The sequence below is a fragment of the Halichoerus grypus genome, chromosome 10 (genome assembly GCF_964656455.1).
Source record: "Halichoerus grypus chromosome 10, mHalGry1.hap1.1, whole genome shotgun sequence".
In the NCBI taxonomy this organism is placed as follows: Eukaryota; Metazoa; Chordata; class Mammalia; order Carnivora; family Phocidae; genus Halichoerus; species Halichoerus grypus.
In genome coordinates this window covers 87,910,322-87,930,837 of record NC_135721.1, presented here as the reverse complement: position 1 = coordinate 87,930,837, position 20,516 = coordinate 87,910,322, and the positions used below count along the sequence as shown (strand labels likewise).

The window sequence follows — 20,516 nt, the reverse complement described above, 5'->3', positions numbered from 1 at the left end:
ATGACCCGAGCTAAAGGCAGATGCTTAACGATTGAGCCACCCAGGTGACTCTGGAATGTGTTTTAAAAAGAATCAATCACAGACCCCATAGCCATTGAAAGGGTAATAAAGAAATATGGACAACTCCACATACAGAAGTTCAACAACTTATTTAGAATGGGCCAATTCCTTGAAATCCACAAAGAATCTAAACTTACCCAAGATGAAATAGTTAACCTGAATAGTCCTAGAACTATAAAACCAGTTAAATGTATAATTAAAAACTTTCCACAAAAGAAATCTCTAGGCCAAGATAGTTTCACTGGCAAATTGTACCAAACATATAATAAAATCGAATATATGCAATCTCTTCCAGGACATAGAGGAATGAAAATGTATCAGCTAGTTTTATGAGGTCAGCTTTACCCTGATATCAAAATCAGACAAAGTGTGCAAAAAATTAAAACTACAGATGAACATCTCTCATGAATTTAGATGCAGAAATACTCAACAAAATATTACCAAATTGGATCTAGGAATATATAAAAGGAATCATACACTATGACCAACTAGAATTTATTCTAGGCATAAAAGCTGGTTTCATCATTCAAACAAATAATTTAAATTTATCTACTATATCAATAAGCTAAGAAGAAATATATGATCATGTAAATTGAAATAGAAAAAGCATTTGGCAAACTCCCAAACCAACTCATGATAAAAACTCTCAGCAGGTTATGAATAGAAGGGAATCACTTCAACCTGATAAAGAGCATCAACAAAACCCTTCAGCTAACATCATAGTGAGTGGGGAAAGACTGAATGCCTTCCCCCTAAAATTGGGAACAAGTCAAGCCAGTGATGTCTACTTTCACCACACTTATTCAACATGCTACTGGAAGTTCTAGGCTCTGCAATAAGATCAGAAATAAAAATAAAAAGCATATATAATAGAAAGACATAAAACTTGCCCTATTTGCAGATAACATGATTATCTACACAGAAAATCCCAAGTAATCTACCAAAAACTATAAATAATAAGCGAGTGCATTAGTCTACTAGTGCTGCTGCCATAAGAAAATACCACAGACTGGGTGGCTTAAACTACAGAATTTACTTTATCAACGTTCTGGCGGCTGGAAGTCCAAGATCAAGATGTTGACAAGGTTGATTTCTGGCTTGCAGACTGTCAGCCTTTTCCCGGTGTCCTCACATGGAATTTCCTTTGTGTGCAGGTTCCTATGTGCATTTCTCTTCCTCTTCTTATAAGGACAACATTCTTACTGCATTAGGGCTCCACCCTTATGACCTCATTTAATCTTAATTACCTCCTAAAAGGCCCTATCTCCAAATACACTCACACTGGGTATTAGGGCTTCAACATGAATTTTGAAGGGATTGAATTCATTCCATAACACTGAGTTTAGTCACATTCTAGGATACAAAGTCAAAACACAAAAATCTGTCATATTTCTAAATACTAGTAGTGAATAATTGGAAAAAAAAAGGGTACCATGTAAAATAACTCCCCTCAGAAGGAAATATGTAGGTTTAATTCTAACAAAATATACATAGAATCTATGTGCTGAAACTCTGAAATGCTGATGAAATGAATCAAAGAAGACCTAAATATATGTAGAGCCATACCATGTTCATGGATTGGAAGATTCAACATAGGAAAAATGTCAGTTTTCCCCCAAATTGACCCATGGATTGGAGGCAATTCAACCAAACTCCTAGCAGAATTTTTATAGATATTTGACAAGCTGATTCTAAAGTCAATATGAAAGGCAAAGAAACTAGCATAGCCAAAAGAATATTGGCCTTAGAAGAATCCCACTATTCAATTTTAAGATTTACTTCAAAATAACCAAGACAGTGTGGTATTGGCAGAGAGAGAGATACATAGATTAATAGAACACAATAGAGAGTACAGACATAGACACAAATATGAATGGCTGATTTTTGCCAAACATGCAAATGCAATTCAGTGGAGATATGATAGTATGTTTAACAAATGGTATTGGCATTCATACAAACAAAAAAGTGAACTTCAATCTAAACCTTACACGTTATACAAAAATTAACTCAAAATGGATCATAGATCCTAATAGTAAAAAAAAAAAAAAAAAGAAAATATACAACTCTAAAACTTTTCGAGGAAAATGTAGAATATCTTTGTGACCTGAGGTTAGGCAAAGAGTTCTTAGACATGACAGCAAAAGCCCAATTCATAAAAGGAAAAAAAATGATAATTTGGATTTAATCAAAACTGAAAGCTTTTGTTCTGTGAAAGATTGTTAAAGAATGAAAACACAAGCTAAAAACTTGGAGGAAACATTTGCAAATCATGTATCTAACAAAAGGCTTGTATCCAAAATATGTTAAAAAACTGTCTTACTCAACAAACAACCCAGTGGAAAAATTGGCAAAAGACTTAGACAGACCCTTCACCAGAGAGTATATGGATGGCAAATAAGCACATGAAAGATGTTCAACATCATTAGCCAGTAGAGATATGTAAATTCAAACTATAATGAAATATCACCATGTACCTATCAGAATGGCTGAAATAAGAAATGCTATCAGTGCCAGGACCTGGTGAAGATTCAGCAGTACAGAAGTCCTGTGTACATTGCTAGTTGAAATGTAAATTGGTGCAGCTGGTCTAGAACAGTTTGGCAGTTTCTTATAAAAAATAAATATACACGTGTCATCTCACCCAGCAATCCCATTTTTAGGTATTTGCCCTGGAGAAATGAAAATTTATGTTCATTCAGAACCCTGTCCACAAATGTTTAAAGCTATTCTATGAATAATTGCCAAACACTGGAAACAATCTAAATGTCCTTCAGTGGGTAGATGGATAAACAAAGTGGGACATCTATACATTAAGAGGCAAGAAACTATTGATACACATAACAATGGGGATAAATCTCAAAGGCATTATGCTGAGTGAAAGGAGCCAGTCTGGAAAGGTTACATACTATATGATTCCATTTATACAAGATTTGAAATTCTCAAAAAGAAGTATAGTGAGAGAGAGCAAATAAGTGTTCATCAGGGGTTAAGAGTGGAGAAGAGGGTGTAACTAAGGCAAGGCAGTCTAAGAGAGCTTTTTGGGTGATGGAACTATTCTGTATCTTGATTGTGGTGGAGGTTACACTACTCCGTTGGTGTGCTTAAACCCATGGACCTGTCCATACAAAAAAAAGTCAATTTTGATGTATATTAATTTTAAAAAGTCATATTTTTGGGGGACAGATTTTTTTTAATTAGAATAAATAAATACACATTATGGCAGAAATTATTATTGTCCCCTAATATCCATCCTCCCTTTCTTCCTTTTAATAATGGACTTCTCTCTGTGAGTGTTGGGAGGGCAGATGGCTGCCCAGAGACTGGTTTCCCAGCCTCCCTTGCAGCTAGATGTAGCCCTGTAACTGGGTTTTGCCAAGTGAGATAAGAGTACCTCCTTGAAAAAAAGGCAATTTATGCCCTCCCTTTACTTCTTCCTCTTCTCCTGGAGGTGGTGCTGATGAGCTACTCTCAACCACAAAGATGAGGACAACTGGAGCAGGCACCTTAGACCAATGTGGGGCCAGCTGGGAACCTGGGTGATCTCATGGAGTGGAGCCCAACTTTCTGCCCTGGACTGGTAGGTAAGAGAAAAAGAAACTTTGAACTAATGTAGGATAATGCATTTTGCAGTCCCTTTGTTAGACCAGCTTAATCCTTACCATAATTAATACACATTATTCATTGTAGAAAAATATAAAGGGTAAAATAAAAGTCATCCAGAGTCTTACCCTCCGAGACACACCTTGATCTCACCTTGGCCCTTTCGATATGCTGGTAGGGTATCATTAAAAAAAGAAATCTTCCAAAGATAATGAGCTTATCTGGTATTGTGTAGATTTCTTAAAGAATCCTGGATTTGGGAGGGAGGATATAGGGATAAAATTCCCCTTTAGATTTCAATACCCACCCCCCTTCCCAGGAAATACCACTGCCTGGAGATTGTGCCATTAACACATTACTACTCAGGGTCAGAGTGAAACCAGATTTATAACCAGTTCTTGAGGAGGACATGTTCCTGTAGTACCTTGAGTGAGAGAAATTAGTTCAAAATCCTTAAGAGCTTGGTCTTTGGAGCTGGAAAGTCATGGGTTCAAGGCCTAGTTCTACTTCTTATTTATGTGTGTAACCTTGAGCAGGTGTCTTAACTTCTCAGAATTTTAGTTTCCTCTGCTCTAAAATGAGAATGAATAATAGCACCTCCCATATGGGGTTGTTGTTTGAATTAAATGTGATGATAGACATAATTAGAGCACTGGGCCTATCACATAATAAGTTCTCAGAAATGGGGGGCTAGTCGATTATTCATACACCACATGTTGAGGACCTACAATATGCCAGGCACATCTCTAGGCACTGGGGAGATAGCAGTGAGTGACACAAAAAAAGATCCTTGCTTTCTTGGATCTTACCTTCCAGTGGAGGAGACAGGCAATAAACAAAATTTTTTAAATGATAGTAGATCTGATGAAATTAAGATGGAAACTGGCTTATTGTTAGTAACACTAATAGCTTGGGCATGTGTGAGGATGTTTGGCTCCAGTTTCCTCCCTCAGTTCTGCAGTGTCTATGCAGAGAGCTGGGCAGGGTGGGTATGAACAGTGACGACATGAAAGGACTTACACAGGAGAGCTCGTGCAATGAAAACTTCGTGGGCCATGGCAGGTGCCCTGCTCTCTATGTGAAGTGTTCTCCATTGCTGAGAATGGCTGAAGCCTTCACCTGTCAGAGCCCTGCAGTTACAGGGCAGGAGGCAGAAGTCTCTGGTACACCAACAGGGTTTCAGAACTTCTGACCCTCTCTTGGGAGCACAGTTAGCCCCCTTTGGGGGCCACTAGAGAATAGACTTAACTTTCCAACTGAATGGACAGCAGGTTGTTTCTACTGAGAAAGAATTTCTCTATTCGTGGATCAAAAGCTAAACAGCAGTTCTCAGGACTCTGTTATTTATCAGAATCATGTCTAGATTTAAAAAAAAATACCACCTAAGCCATTGCATTCCCAGAAAGTCTGCTCCAGTGCAACTCAGGGATGGAGACCAGGCATTCTTGTTCCATGGTGATTTATACGTGCCCTCAGTGTTCAAAGCCACTGGTTCCAGATCCAACTTCCATCCTCAAACCAAATCACAGACCACTTCTTGCCCCCAGGCAGGAATGGTCCAGATGCTGTGCCTTTGTAGAGCCAGCTTGTCACTTCTGTCCCTGGAGTTTAGAGGAGGATGGCCATGATGGAGGAGGGACTAGAAACATTCCCACAGGAGAAGCAGGCTGCTTCCCAGTCGTGCAGAGTTCATTGGTCATGCTATCCCTCTAGCCTGGAACACTTGCTCTTCTACTCTTCATGGCTTCTCTAAGTCTGACCAACCTTCAGACTTTCTGCTTCCAAACCTCTTCTCTGGTGACAGCGGCCCTTTTTTTGAAATCTGGCCCATGAGTAGTAATAGGGTTTTACAATTTATAAAGTGCCAACATTTAATATTTTCAGCACCCAATGAGGCAGATATTATAATCATATTACAAAGGGAGAAGCCACAAATTTAGGATATTGAATGATGTGCAAAGATCCCTGAACCTGTAACTAACAGGTCTGGAGTCCAGGTTTCCTTCCTCCAAAGTGCTCTCAATTCCTGCCCTACATGGCAGATTCCCGTTGACAATATCCTGCCACCTGACCATTTCATTTCTGTAGGTGTCAGCATGGTTGGTTTAGTCTTCCCAAGTGCTTAATCATAAAATTTACATTTTTTTCCTTCTCTGTTGTGTTAAAATGCTTCATTCATGATAGTCCCAATTTGAATGAGTTTATTAAACATATATTGTTCACCTAGCACCTAATTAAAAAAATTATACTATTTACAAAAACAAGTTGAAATTCATTTTCTGGAGAAGATTGGTTGCATAAAGTAAGCACACTTTTCTAGCTTTAGTTCTAAGTTCTAATTTAGAGAGCCAATGTGGATGTGGGCTGGGCTGAGTTGCTCTTTCCCTTTGGTTTGCTGTGAGCACAGGAGGTTCAGGAATCATGAGGGTTTGGGTGCTGTTGCATCTTTAACAACACCCTTCATGGGGTCACACCTTTTCCCACACAAGCCCATGCATAGGCATTCATTTAGTATAGGCACTGGAAGGTCTCAGGGTAACAGCATGGCACTTTTTCTGGAAGGTCATCAGCTCCATCAATTTCACATTTTCTCACAGGAAAATTACAAATGATTAATTAAAGGTACAGAGTCATCTGGAAGATACAGTCAGATGATTTGCACATTGAATAAAAAACATTGCCTTTTGCCTCATTCTTGGATCCCATCACTTTAAAATGCATTGATCGAAATTATCAGAACTCAGTCAACTTCATTCAAATCCCAAAGACTCCAGCACAATAGATTTGGCAAGGGACATTTCTGATTTTCCTCTCACACAGCTCAGATTTCTTCATCATTCACAGCAGTCAAGTTAAGCAGCTCTGCTGCATAGAGGGAACTGGTGGGCTGCCAGCTGCAGCATTGTGTGGATCTGGAGATATTTCCAATTAGACAAGAGTAGGAGGCTGCCTCCAAGAGAGATGGGAAGATGACTACTCCCTTTGCACTATGAAAGGGAAGAGAATTTGACCCTCTGGGGGAGATTTCACAGTTGGCAAATAGTGACATCCTCACTCAGTTTCCTGCAAGGGATCCATGCAGGGGACCAAAACCTAGGCCTTCCTTTCTCCATGGGCTGAGCTGAAGCTGAGCATGGTGAGACCACACTGGACTCCTGCAGTTCCCAAAGCCCCCCTGGCTTCCTCACATCTCTGTGCCTTTGCTCAGTCTCTGCCCTACACCAGATAGGAATAGCCATGAGTAGACACTGCAGAAGAGAAGATGTATGCACTGGAAGATGAAGGCATAGCAAGATAAACTACCCAAATGTAGAACAGAGAGGGGAGAACTTTAAAAAGTGAAACCAGACAGTAGTGACTTGTAGGACAAATCAGGCAGTCCCACTTACATGCAATCAGAACTCCCAGAGAAGGGGGAGAGGGAAGAGGGGAAAAATACATGAAAGAATAATTTTTTCCAAATTCTATAAAGACTTTATAAACCCAGAGATCTATGAAGATCAGAAACCCTAAGGAAGACAAACACAAAGTAAACCACTACCAAATCACACCATATTTAAATTCCTGAGCCCTAATAGAAAAGATGGATGATAACAAGCATGTGGAGAAATTGGAACTCTCATACATTGCTGGTGGGAATGTGAAATGGTGTGGCTGCTATGGAGAACAGTTTAGAAATTTCTCAAAAAGATAAAATAGATTTACCATATGATCCAGGAATTCCATTCCTAAGTACATACCCAAGAGATTTGAAAATAGAGATCCACACAAAAATTCATACACAAATGTTCAGTGTAGCATGATTCACAATAGCCAAAAAGTAAAAACGACCCAAGTATCCATCAACTGATGAATGGATAAACAATATGTGGTGTATCTATACAACGGAATATTATTTGGCCAAAAAAAGGAATAAAGTTCAGATTGTATGATACCATTTACATGCAATATCCAGATAGGCAAATCAATATAGACAAACAGTAGATGAGTGGTTTCCAGGGACTAGAGGGTTGACGAAGTGGGAATGACTGCTAATGGGAATGGGATTTCTTTTCAGAGTGTTGAAAATGTTCTGGAATCCAATAGTGGTGATTGATGCACACTCTGGATATACTACAAACTATGACATGTGAATTTTATGGCATGTGAATTAGATCACAATGAGGTGTGATTAAAGAAAAAAAGACAAATTATAAAAATAAATTCCTGAGCCCAAGTCATAAAACAAACATCTTAAGAGCCAGACAAAAAAGATGCTTTAAGTACAAAGAAACAAAGAGTGGCTATAGATTTCTAGTAAGAAATTATAAAAAAACATAAGAGAATGGAACAAAATGTTTAACATAATAAAATAAAAAAGGGTCATCCTAGAATTATATACCCATTAAGAGGAAGAAAAATGGAAGACTTTTCAGACAAATAAAAGCTAAGGTAATTCTTCACAAACCTGTACCATGAGAAGTAGTAAAGGTGAAGGAACATGATCCCAGATGGGAACTTGGATCTACACAAAGAAATGAGAAGCAACAGAAATTTTAAATATCTGGGAAACTATAAAATACTTTCTTATTCTAAAAAACAAACTCCTTAAAAGATAGTTACCTGTTTAAGGCAAACATAATGACAACATATAGCAGAGTTCATAATATGAGTAGGAGTAGGAGTACTGTTATGTACTACAGTAGTACAAAAAATGTACAAGAAATGGAAGTATATCTATATTTTTCTTATGTGTGAGGAAATATGATATCATCTAAAGGTAAGTTTTGATCATTAGAGATGAATATGATAAGCGTTAGAACAAACTTACACACTAAAAAGATATAGCTAATAAGCTAATGGTGGAGATAACAAAGAATAATAAAATATATTCAATAAAAAATAAGGAGGAAAAGAAAAAAAGAACAAAGGAGAAATGAAAAAATACAAAATATAGAAAACAAATAATGAGGTGATAAACAACCCAAATATATCATTTACCTTAAATTAAGTGGCCTAACCCTTGCTGCCCAATACACTAACCACTGGCCACATGGAGCTCTTTAAATTAGTTTAAAATATACTAAAATAAACGATTTAGCTCTTCAGTCACACTAGCAATGTTTCAAATGCTCAGTAACCACCTAATTAGTGGCTAGCATATCAAACAGATAATTTATAACATTTGCACATCAGAAAAAGGTCTATTGGAAAAGACTAGTCTAAATATTCCAATTAAAATCAAAATTATGAAACTGAATAGAAAAGCAAGAGGTATCTTCCAAAATAAAACACAGGCACACATGCGTGTGCACACATATGTGGAGATGGAGAGGGTCAGAAGTTAAAGGATGGAAAAAGATATACACTGCAAACACTAATTATAAGAAATTTGGAGTGATTCTATTAATGTCAAACAAAGCAGACTTCTGAATAAGGCACACAACCAAGGATGAAAGGGAACATTTCAAAAAGGTAAAGGACTCATTTTACTTAAAAACCTTTAATACTAAAGAAGATTTAAAAATACTAGACATGTTAGTACTCAGTAACAGATTCAAAACTACACTGGACATATCTTCCTGCATGAAACATGAAAAGTTGGATAAAATATGTGAAACAGTGGTCTTCAAGGCATTAGATAGCAGGCAACAAAGGACAGTGCTTCCCTGACCGACAGGAAACAAATGGGGTGAACCCAATAACTGCCTCATCTACAGGCCCTGGTGCAGGGATGGAGAGCACAGGTGGAGCCTGGTGACTCACTGAATGGAGGACACAGAGCTGATGGTCCAGGGAGATGAAAGCAGCTGGAGATTACAGGACAGAATGCCAGAGAGGCGAGACTTGTATGAAGAGAGAACTCCAGAGATCACAGGGGTATACATATGTCAAAACTTTAAAAACTGTACACTTAAATGTGCACAGTTACTGCATGTTAATTATAGCTCAATAAAGCCTCTTTTTAAGAAAGATAAGGGCATATATGAGCAATTTTATGCCAATAAATTCAAGCAAGGTAAATAAAATGGACAAATTTCTTGAAAAATACAAATATCAGAACTGTCTCCAGAAGAAACAGACAACTAAAGAATATGTATTTAAGGAATTGCAATTGCATAATTGCAGTGTTTGCACAAAGAAAATTATAGGCACAGATGACTTCACTGGCAAGTTTTCTGAAACACTTAAGGAAGAAATGCCCCAATTCTACCCAGTTGTTTTCAGAAATTAGAGGAGGAAACACTTCCCAACTTATACATGGGGCCAGCATTACCCTGATACCAAAACCAGATAAAGGCATTACCAGAAAAGAAAATTGCAGACCAACATCATTCATGAACATGGATTCAAAAATCCTTAAGGAATCTTAGAAAATCAATTCCAGCAATATATAAAAATAATAACACATCATGACCAATTTGGTTTATCCCAGGAATGCAAGTTTCATTTAAGATTGGAAAATCCATTAATGTAACTCACTATATCAATAAACTAAAAATTAATAAAGACCAAATAGATTTAGGAAAATCATTTGACAAAATTGAAAACACACTTATGAAAAATCTCTCAGCAAACAAGAAATAGAAGAGAATTTCCTAAACCTTATAAAATGCATCTATGAAAAACTTAAAACAACTAATACTATCTTGAGAGTATTGATGGATAAAGAGTATGCTGTATCCTTGTTCACTGCTTTTATTCAACATCGTACAGGAGGTCATAGTCAATGTAAAAAGGCAAAGCAAAAAAGATACAAAAGGTATATAGACTGGAAAGGAAGAAATATAACTCTCATTTTTTGGAGACAACATATTTGTATACAAAGAAAATCACTAGAATCTGTAAAAAAGCAAAAGCTATTAGAACTGAATAACTGATTTTAGCAAAGACACAGGATGAAATTTACAAATCAATAAACAAAGTGGATTGTATTTCCATATAGTAGCAACAAACAATTGGAAATTGAAATTTTAAAACAAGACTATTTAGAGTATCACCAGAAAACAGACATAGTTAGGGATAAATTTAAGCCAAATATGTCAAAGAAATATACAGTGTACACTATAAAATGTTGCTGACAGAAATTAAAGAACACCTAAATAAATGGATAGTTGTACCGTATCCATGGGAGAAAAGACTCAATATTATTAAGATGGCAATTCTCAAATTGATCTATAGATTCAATACAATCCCAATCAAATTCTCAACAGATTTCTTTTGTAAAAATTAGATAATTCTGAAATGTATATGGAAATGCAAAGAATCTAGATTATCCCAAGAATTTTGAAAAAGAATACCAAAGTTAGAGTACCTATATTACCCGATTTAAAGACTTACCATGAAGTTTACAGTGATCAAGACAATCGGGTATTGGTGCAAGAATAGCTATATAGACCAATAGGGCCAAAAAATGATTAGATAGAGACCCACTTATCAATGGATATTTAACAAAAGAGCCAGGGTAATTCAATAAGAAAAAGAGTTTTTCCAACATATAGTATTAGAACAACTGGATATTCATATTCGGGGTGTGTGTGAAAAAGAAACTCATTACCTTCCTCCTAGCATAAACATATAGACTCAAAATAAAACTCATGATGTATCTCAGACCGAAATATAAAAAGTAAAACCACAGAGCTTTTGGAAGAAAATATTGGAGCATATCTTACTCATTAGGGAGAAGACAGTGATTTCATAGACAGGACACAGAAGTCAATAACCATAAAAGGGAAAAATTATACATTACACTTAATCAAAATCTAAAACGTTTCATCAAAAGTCACCACTAAAAAAAATAAATAAGCAAACCATAGATAAGGATAAAATCTCAATGGAACCTTTATCTGACAAAGGACTTTTATATTCAAAATAAATAAAAACTCCTACATTCAGAAATAAAATAAAAAGAATTCAATTTTAGGGGCACCTGGGTGGCTCAGTTGGTTAAGCATCTGCCTTCAGCTCAGGTCATGATCCCAGGGTCTTGGGATTGAGCCCCATATCGGGCTTCCTGATCAGTGGGGAGCCTGCTTCTCCCTCTCCCTCTGCTGTCCTCCCCCTGCTTGTGCTCTCTCTCTCAAATAAATAAATTTTTAAAAAAGAATTCAATTTTAAAGGGTGGGACCAAAATTATGAATATACATTTTATCAAAAAAGCTATACAGGAGTGCCTGGGTGGCACAATCGGTTAAGCATCTGACTCTTGGTTTCGGCTCAGGTTGTGATCTCAGGGTTGTGAGATTGAGCCCCACGCTGGGCTCTGTACTCAGTGTGGAGTCTGCTTAAGACTCTCTCTCTCCGTCTCCCTCTGCCCCTCCCTCCTCAAATAAATAAATAAATCGTAATAAAAGATATACAAATGGCAAGTAAGCTTATGAAAAGATGTTCAACATATCAGTATCAGGGAAATGTAAATTAATATCACAACAATATAGCAGTACACATCCACTAGAAAGGCTAAAATAAAAAAGGTTGATAATACCAAATGTTGACAAGGATGTGGAGTGTGGCAGACAGGCTCTAACATGGCCCCCATGATCCCTGCTTCCTGATGTTCATGCCCAGTGTAATCACCTCCCTTTGAATGTGGGTGAGACCTATGTGGGTGAGCCCATAGAACATGGCAAAAGTGATGGGATGTCACTTGTGTGTTTACAGTACATAAGATTATAGCTTCTATCTTGCTAGCCGACCATCTCTAATGGCTATCTCCCTTGCTATATTTGATGAAGTAAGCTGCCACATGAAGAGGCCCATGGGTCAAAGAATTGAGTGTGGCCACTGGCCAGCATCCAGCAGTTGCCGAAGCCTGACAGCCTACAAGGAAATGAATCCTGCCAACAACCACATAAACTTGGAAATGGATCCTTACCCAATTGAGCCTCTGGTGAACCACAGCCCTAGCAACACCATGATTGCAGCCTCACGAGAGACCCTGAAACAAAGGACCCAGCTAAATGCTGCCAAAATTCCTGACCGGCATCAACTGTGTGATAATAAGTATGTGTTGTTTTAACCCTCTACATTTGTAGTAACTTTTTATGCATCAATAGATAACTAATAGATGCAACAATTGGAACTGTGACACATTTATGGTGGGAGTGTAAAATGGCATAACCATCTTGTAAAATAGTTTGGCAATTTCTTATACGGATAAATATGCACTGTACTTACCCTAAGATCTAGCAGTTGCACTCTAGGTATTTACCCATGAAAAATAAAAATATGTATCCAAAAACAAAGGCATGTACATGAATACTCATAGCAGCTTTACACATAATAGCCCACAACTAGAAACAACCCAAATGCCCATCCATAGATGAATGAACAAAATGTGGAATATCCATATAATGGAATACTACTCAGCAGTAAAGGGGAATGAACTAATACATGTAACAACATTGATGAATCTCAAAACATCATGCTGGGAGAAAGAGGCGACACATAAAAGAATATATTATATATTATTCCATTTATATTAATTCTAGAAAACATAAACCTAATTTATGGTAATAGAAACAGATCAGTGGTTATCTACAACTGGGGGTGTGCAGTTAGGACAGCAAAGGCTCACAAGACTGACTTTTAGGGGTGATTGCCATATTCTACATCTTGGTATGACAGTAGTTACAATGAGTTGTCAGAATTCATTGAGCTGTTCACTTAAAATTGGCACATTAATTGTATATGTTATCCTCGATGAAATTGATTTTTAAAAAATAGAATTCAAAATGGGTTAAAGAGTTACACATCAGACCTGAAACTGTAAAACTCCTAGAAGAGGAACAAAACTTCATGACATTGGTCTTGGCAATGATTTCTTGAATATGACACCAAAGGCACTGGCAAAAAGAGCAAAAATAGACAAGTGGGACTGCATCAGACTAAAAAGTTTCTGCACAGAAAAATGAATAATTAACAGTGAAAAAACAACCTAGAGAATGGGAGAAAATATGTGTGAACCATGTATCTGATAAAGGGTTAATATCCAGAATAAGGAACTCCTACATCTTAATAGCAAAACAACCATATAAACCAGTTTTTTAAGTGAGCAAAGGATTTAAATAGACATTTCTCCAAAGAAGACCTACAAATGGCCAACAGGTGTATGAAAAGATGCTCAACACCATTAATCTTCAAACGCCATTTAGGATGGCTATGATAAAAAACAACAACAACAGAAGATAAGTGTTCATGAGGATGTAGAGAAATTGGAACCCTTGTGTGTTTTTGGTGAGGATGTGAGATGGTGTAGCCACTATGGAAAACAGTATAAAGGTTTCCCAAAAAATTAAAAATAGAAATGCTATATGATCCAGCAGTCCCACATCTGAGTGTTTATCCAAGAGAATTGAAATCAGGAATCTTGAAGAGATATTGGCACTTCTGTGTTCACTGCAGCCTTATTCACAATAGCCAAGATGTGGAAACAACTTACATGTGCACAGATGGATGAATGAACAAGTAAAACATACTATATATATATATATATGCACAATGGGTGCTATTCAACCTTTAAGGAAAAAGAAAATGAAATCTGATCATCTGATACAAAATGGATAAACCTTGAGGATATTGTGCTAAGTGAAGTAAGCTAGTCACAGAAGGACAAGATACAGCATGATTCTGCTTATGTGAGGTATCTAAAGTAGTCAAACTCATAGAAGCATAGAATAAAATGGTGGTTGCCAGGGGCTTAGGTAGGAGAGGGAAATGGGGAGTTGATGATCAACAGGTTTAAAGTTTCAGTTATGCAAGATGAATAAATTCTAGAGGTCTGCTGTACATCATTCCTATATTTAACAAAACTGTATTGTACCCTCAAAAATTTTTTAAGAGGGTAGAGCTTACATTAATTGTTCTTACCACAATTTTTTAAAAAATAGGTCTTCAAATGGGCCATTTGTCCAAGCTATATCTACTCCTGACCCTAGACTGGGTAGGTGTGCCTTGGTTGCACAACCCTGGGAACAGGATTTCCCTCTCCACAGCACTTTTCACATGTTTGTATCATGGACTGTTCAGCTGTGGGTCTTCCAGTCTATAACATAAGCTAAGTTCAGGGATCTCCTTGGTTGACTTACACAGTGACTGGCCCAGAGCAGATATTTGTGGAATAAATATACAAATTTTTATAAAATTTTGTAGAGTTAATTGAAACTGTATGAAGTTCTTCTGCCATTGAGTGGGGTCAGACAGTCTGAACCAAGCAATTATGTGGTCTTTATAAAATTCTCCATTGAAGATGATGCATTCTGCTCTGACTGAGTTGTCGACAGACATGTTTCTGTGCCAAGTTCACTTTGATGGACAACTGCAATCAAAGTGTGATGCCAGAAGTGGCTTAAACTAAGTTAAGAAAACCATCTCCCCAGTTTAGTTCTGTCTGGGCGGGCTACTCATCACACTTGACAAGTCCCAGCCCTGATTAAGAACAGCTGGACTGAGCTTCTTTTCACATTTCAGGTTTAGGGAATTGAGGAAGGTTCTTACCAGTTGTCCCAGGCAGGATTGGTAATCCCTTCTTCTATGACCTCTGCCCCAGACTCCTTTGTTCTTACTTCTGTTCTAACATTCAGACTATTGGATTGTCATTATTGTTTGTATATCTGACTCTGTAGTCAAGTCTCATCTCTGTAAGGGAGAGTGCAAATCACCTTTTTAGCACCCATTTTTTCATGCATTTCAACATTTCTGAGTGTCTGCTGGTTGGTTTGTGTTGAGTGGACATATGCCTAGTACAGTTTATTGATCACATAGTGGACCTTCAATAAACACATACTGCTATTAGTCTCTGTATCTCTGGTGTTAGTTTTCTCCAGTCCATTGGAAGTCAAGGTTGGTAACTTTCAGAACAACAGTGTCTCCTGGCCTGCCCAAGGTGAGCTTACAACTAAATATAATGCAGTGATTTTTTTTTAAAAAAGATTTATTTATCCATTTGAGAGAGAGAGCATGTGAGTTGGGGAGGGAAAGAGGGAGAGAATCTTCAAGCAGACTCCTCACTGAGCATGGAGCTGGAGGCGGGGCTTAATTTCACGACCCATGAGAACATGACATGAGCTGAAACCAAGAGTAGGACACCCAATGACTGAGCCACCCGAGCGCCCCTGCAGTGATTTTTAAAGGAGGCCGAGGAAGACCCTGTAGCAGAAACAGCTAGCTGCTTTCTGAAAATCTTCCTCTCCTTCTTTAGTAATGGAACCTGGATTTTCACTAGGGGACATTACTACCCATCTGAAAGACTATTTTTCCCCAGACTCCCTTGAAGCTACATGTAGCTATGTGATTAAATATTGGCAAATGAAATGTAAACAAAATTTTTATGCCAATTTCAAGATCTCTTTATTTTTTCCTATTTATGTTAATTTTATTTTTTTAAAGTTTTAATTTTAATTTCAATTAGTTAACATACAGTGTTATATTAGTTTCAGGTGTACAGTATACTAATTCAGCACTTCCATCCATCACCCTGTGCTCATCACAAGTGTACTCCTTAATCCCCATCACCTATTTCACCCAACCCTGACCCACCTCCCCTCTGGTAACCATCAGTTTGTTCTCTGTGGCTAAGAGTCTTTTTCTTGGCTTGTCTCTCTCTCTTATTTTTCCCCTTTGCTTGTTTGTTTTGTTTCTTAAATTCCACATATGAGTGAAATCATATATTTGTCTTTCTCTGACTTACTTCATTTAGCATAATACTCTCTAACTCCATCATGTCATTGTAAATGGTAAGATTTCATTCTTTTTTCTATCTAAATAATATTCCATTCTGTGTGTGTGTGTGTGTGTGTGTGTGTGTGTGTGTGTGTGTGTGTGTGACATCTTTATCCATTCATCAACTGATGGACGCTTGGGCAGAAAATGTATTTGAAGAAATAATAGCTGAAAACTTCCCAATCTGGGGAAGAAAACATATCTAGATCCAGGAGGCACAGAGAACTCCCAACAAAATCAACAAAAGCAGACCCACACCATGACATGTTGTAATTAAACTTGCAAAATATAGTGATAAAGAAAAAATTTCGAGATCTCTTTAAAAGGAATGGGCATCCCCTTCTTCACTCTTTTCTAGCTGTTACCTGGAATAAAGATGTGATCACTGGAATTTTAGCAGCCTTTCTAGACTATGAGGATACAAGTCAAACTTTGGAAATAGTAGACTGTTGATCTGGAGGGAGCCTGGTTTCTGAGGACTTAGTGAAACTCTCATGCCAGCCTTGGACATGCCATGTCCAGACTTTTTTCATCTTAGATGACAATAAACTTCTGTAATTGCTGTAGTCATTGTTATTTTGGGTTTCTAAAAGGACATCACTCAGCCAGGAATGATACTTTAATTCCACCTTTAGACCTTTTCTGTTTGAACTAAGAATCATACATTTTTAAATAAATGCAAATACAGAGACTTCCATTCAAGTCTGGAAGGTGCTCTGCAACCTGAAGTGTGTGTCAATAAGGAAAAAAATAGATGGCAGAAGAGAGAGATGTACCTTATGACAGGTTGACATCTAACTACTGCTGTAAATGTCATCCTGTTATGCTTAGGGTGCAATCCTCCTTCACCAGAAACACAAAGCTCTACGTGATCAGCTTCCTGTCTTTCTCCAATATCCTCTCCAGCCACATTGGCTCCCTTGCATACATATTCTCTCTTTCACACATAATGCTTCAAACCGGATCTCACCATAGGGCCTTTGCACTGGGAATCCCATAGCCTGGAATGCTCTTCCCTCAGATCTTCACATGACTGGCTCCTCCTTGTCATTCAGGCTTCAGCTTTACATGTCACCTTCTCAGAAAGGGCTTCCTTGATGTATAAAATAGCCCTACAGGATGTTTTCTAATTTATGTATTTATTTATTGTCTGTCTACCCCTCACACCAACTGAACAGAAGTTTGACAAGTCACTTTATTTGCTCTATTCACCACTGTATCCCAGAACCTCAAATGATGCACATGCCTCTTTGTTGACCACTTGTTGATTGATCAAGCAATACTGAACATGAAGGGCCTTCTTCTTGGAGCAGCTGCTGCTCTGCTTTTGCTCATCCCTACTTGGCTTTCTGTTTTAACACATCCTTTTCTACATCTCAAAAAAAGTATTTTGTGCCAAGTGGAGCAATTTCTTTTAGGCCTAATTTGCATAAACCAGTCATTCCGTAAAACCTGTATCTAGGTACTAACCCATATAGTACTTTGGACTGTCATAAATTATATAAATGTCAATAATAATCCATTTATAAGATTCTTTCCTGAGACTAGTTTTTAAGGAGTGGGGGATAGATATAATGTGAGAGCCTTGGTTATCTAAGGGGAAGTAGCACCACCAAGGGGAGAAAATACACAAAAAGAGGAGACTGAGGTGCATAAAGTTTCACTTAGAACCTATGGCTTCACACAGTCTATTAGTTGAGGTGAAGTTCCAGCAGTATGTGACTGAAACCCCAAATACCAGCGGCCTAAATAAATCTGAATTGATATGATAGTTCTGCTCTGCAAAGGCATCAGGGACACAGCCTCCTTCTACCTTGTTGTTCTGCCATCCCTAGTGCATTGCCCCCCACTGCTAGGGTCCATGATGACTCACCACCAATTCAGCCCTTGGAAAGAGGGTGGGCCAGTGGGACTCCCTGCAAAATGCTCACACTATCTCCACTCACATCCAATTGGCCAGAACCTGGTCACATGGCCATCCCCAGCTGCAGAGGAGGCTGGGAAATGAATCTCTTTTTTTGAGCAGCTGTATAGCCAGACATAAATCAGGGGTTCTACTAAAATAGAGGGAGAAAAGGAAGACTGAGGGATTACTGGCAGCTCAACCCCACACAGTATGTCTTGGTTGGAAGGATTTTTATGAACAGCCCACATAAACAGGCTTATAAAAATGGTACATAAAATAAACCCATTCACATTTTTCTACCAGTCCATGCTTTCCTGGGAAATCCAAGTGTGGCAAAATAAAGAAAAACTAACTGCTTTTCCACTCCCCCAGCTCCCTCCTTACTGTTCACATTGGCCAAGTAATGGAGCAGCACATTGTCAGGCTTTCCCCAGGTATTTCTGCATATAAATGACCAGGAATAGGGGTCTGAATATTCATTCATCCACAAACCCTAAAGTTACCAGTGAATGGAGAAGCAAGAATTAACAATCTAATGTTTTATTTTCAGTACGATAGGAAAGTTTAAAAATAATGTAAATATCAATCACTTCTGTGTCTTAAATGGTTAAATAAGATTTATGTCTTCCCCATTTTCTTCTGATCCCAGAGCAGCAGCACCACATGGCTGGTCTGGTCCCTTCCCCATTCTAGGCTGGAATGTTATTCAAGTTCCATTCAGAGACATCCATACACTTTCTTCTTCTCTGTTTTTAGAGCACAGAAAGGGTAAGAGCTGCTTTGGGGGTGCCACAGGTCTGTGTGGCTCCAGCCTGAGAGCAAAAATGCAGCTCAGCCAAGATGTGAAGGTCGAGGGGGGGCCCAGAAACAAACACTGCCATCATGCTAAATGATCCTTCTTCCTTCCTTAGCTTGTCAGCTGGGACAGCCCTGGTGCCTGTGAGCAACCACACTGGATCCAGTCATGCCTCACACATTTTTAATAAATGCTGCAAATCTCTCCCAGAGCTTAATTCAGGACAAAATGTGTGTGTTCCCATCTCCCATAAGGGGACCAGACTGAGACTCAGTTTCCTGGCCAAAAATGTGTTTTTCTTTTGACTTGGTACTTGACTCCCTTAGTCTACTGCAAGACACATTATACCTTTGTAGAACTCAGGGTGAAGGAGGGGATCACTTGAGGTTCCACAACAGCCACTGAAAACTGAAAAGCCTTTGCTGGGACTCACTAGACCCAACAAGCAGATGGTTAAGCAGCTGTCAAAAATCAGCGTCAACTGGAATGCAATGATCTCTTTTTTCTTCTCGTCCTCACATTCGTTAGGCACCTCTTCTGTGCCAAGCATTATGCCAAGCACTGCTGAGACTGCACAGGACAGACAGACCCAGTCCTGCCCTCAGGAAGCTTAATAATGGGATTTCAAAGTCAAACTCTACCCACGCCCACTCTCATTCAATTCAAATTTGACTGAATTGATACTAACCCCTTTTTTCTTGGTTACAACCCAGACCCACAGGCCTTGGAAACTGGCTGCTCTGTTCCCTGACCCCCAAAATGGTCATCCTCCAAATAGCCCAGAACTGAGAGGTTTCCCAGGATGCAAGACTTTTAGTCCTAAAAGCAGAACAACCAGGCAAACCAGACTGAGTTGGTCACCCTACTTCAAAATGAAACATCACCTTATAAGGAAGGAAAGTAGAAGTGTGGAAACTCAAAGCAGCTTCTCACCTGGCCTACCATACAACTCACACAAACATGGCTTTCCTCCTGTAATACCTATGTTCACACACAAACATAATAGAATGCAATTTTGTAAGCTGTAGTTCAGATAAAATAGGCTTCCAAGTGATAGCAGTAGACTGATCCCTTTCCCACTACTGGTCTAGGACACAGTATGTCCTGGTGGCCTGACCCACATGCCCCTGCCCTCAGTTCCCCTCAGTGTTACTGTCACTCCTCGCTCCACATCCCCATTTTAGACCCAAAGCTGCCAGATCATTCCAGGCCTCCAGATACTGTTAAATGGTGTCCTCTGCCTCTGCTTCCATCACTATGTCCACTGCCCCTGGGAGGCACTAGGGGGCAGTGGTTAAGAGCACAGAGTGTGGGAGTCAGATACATGGAGTTTTCTATATTGCTTCTTTCCAGTGGGCAGTTGGGCAAATTAGATTCTTCATGCTTCCATGAAGACCATGTTTCCTCATCTGGGAAGCAGGAATAATAATATCTACCTAACAGGTAAGACAATAT

The 20,516-nt window shown here is 38.5% G+C and overlaps 1 long non-coding RNA gene across 1 annotated transcript in view; it reads left to right on the top strand.

Moving 5' to 3' along the window:
- Window positions 1–12,756, top strand: part of LOC118535433 (uncharacterized) — a 123,714-nt gene extending 110,958 nt beyond the window's left edge. Inside the window, exons 3-4 of the long non-coding RNA XR_013442203.1 lie at window positions 3,509–3,641; window positions 12,375–12,756. This is a non-coding gene — a long non-coding RNA (uncharacterized LOC118535433). The remainder of the gene's footprint in view (window positions 1–3,508; window positions 3,642–12,374) is intronic.
- The last annotated feature ends 7,760 nt before the right edge of the window (window positions 12,757–20,516 follow it).